Source organism: Haplochromis burtoni, unplaced genomic scaffold, assembly GCF_018398535.1.
Source record: "Haplochromis burtoni strain Fernald_Lab_line unplaced genomic scaffold, NCSU_Asbu1 Contig_8, whole genome shotgun sequence".
In the NCBI taxonomy this organism is placed as follows: domain Eukaryota; kingdom Metazoa; phylum Chordata; class Actinopteri; order Cichliformes; family Cichlidae; genus Haplochromis; species Haplochromis burtoni.
The window spans coordinates 1,160,174-1,162,078 of record NW_024582369.1 but is presented as its reverse complement, the minus strand read 5'-3'; positions in this window follow the sequence as shown (position 1 = coordinate 1,162,078).

The window sequence follows — 1,905 nt, the reverse complement described above, 5'->3', positions numbered from 1 at the left end:
CTCCCTCCTCACACTTGTAAGTCTCTTTCTTTCTCTCTCTTTTTTTTTTTACCCAAACACACGCCCCTTTAATTTGCTTTCTTTTTCTTTCTGAGGTTCACATCACACTCACACACACACAGACACACACACCACTCTGTTGTTCTTCCCCCTCCTTGGTGCTGCTTCATCCCGCCCAGCAGAATCTCATGTTACGGTGTAGCTCCAGTTATGGGCTGTGTCTCCAGCTCCATAACGGGTCCATGCAAGATTTCCTCTCAGCATCTGTTGGGCTCTCTCTGGACACAATGGCGACATTCATACACGAATGAAAGTTTAAGTATTTGTGAAAAGTCATTTGAGGTGCTCCAATGCAAACATTTTGTTAGAGTGATAAGTTTCTAAGAACTTTTTGTTTTTACTCATTTATTTGAAGTCATTACTCTTGAATTTTGTCTGTGTGCATATGTTCTAAAAAAATACTATATTAATTCCTATATTTTTCTCTGTTATTGTACAAATTTAAGAAAATGTGTGGGTATTTTCACATAAATTCCATACTTCTCTCGATTCCTGATTTAATGAGGGCATATTTGAAATTTTGGACAAGAAGAGAACATTTATCTGGTGTTTTCAAGCTTCCTTTTTTGTCTTTTTTAGGGGTGGGGGAGGATTAGACCTTACAACAAAACTTGAGAATTAGAATTTGCTTGACGTGGCACTGCTAAATGTAAGAAGAGGCAGATAATAAGAGAGCTGATCTCCCACCTACTGTTTGGAATCAGTTACAGCCTTTTTGAGCCTACAAATAATTCTCTGCTGCCCCCCCTTTGAAGTACAAACAACACTCCTCTAAATACCAGCTTCGGCACACAAGCCAATTACAGTGAATCAAATAAATTAGATCGGGAGAACCAGAGAGATTAAAGGATGTCGGGTACAGTAAGACGATCTCTGCTGCCACCTAGTGGTTAATTCTAAACAGCTGCATATGGAACTGATTACTGTTTCTTCTGTGTGATTACACATAAAAGCGTCCAGCTTTTACCTCAAAAGAAGTTGGGAAAACTCTAAATTTTAGACACGTGTTTTGTATCAAACATGTAGCAAAACAATGTTTCTTTTGTGAGATGCAGGAGACTTCTCTCTCTCCCTCTCTCTCTCTCTCTCTGCAGACAGCATTATTCATATTGGAATGATTTGTCCAGATCTGGTCAAAATCAGCTGCCACGTGCAATGCGTTTGTTTCTGGCTGCCCCCTCCCCCCCTTTTTTCATATCCTCCAACAAAACAGGGTCCAGAGAGACAGAGAGAGGTCGTTTAAGCTCTATCTACTCACATCTACTTTAAAAACAGTGTCTCAATATGGGGCCTGATATCACAGACCGATAGACCACCTGCTAATGAAGCAAAGGCAAAAATGCCTGCTGGATAAATTTGATAGCGGCAAGGCTTATAACCACACAGTAAGCTCTAAGAGGGCGAGAGTAAACCCAAAAGGGCTCATTTTGCTAATTATAGGTTACAAAAAAAATATCTAGAAATGAAAATCTCTTTTCATGGTTAGATAAGATAAACTGTCTAAGTTGCTTGCAAGTGGAATTTACTCCATGGTATTTTGTAAACAGCAGCTGGTCTGATATCTGCAGTGGCAAATACAGGTTTCCTAACACAAAAAGCAGGAAAACTGGAACAAGCTGGACTAATACAGGTCAATCTGCACCATAAGATCAATGTGCTTCTTGTATTTTGGGAAACACACCGATGTCTGGATGAACTGCTGAAGTTTTGCACAGTGGGAAGTGGCCAGTTGTATCAGGAAGAGGTGAAGGTTACCGTGTGTTTACTTTCAACTGGGGTCCAAAATGACACACACACACACACACACACACACACACACACACACACACACACACACACACACAC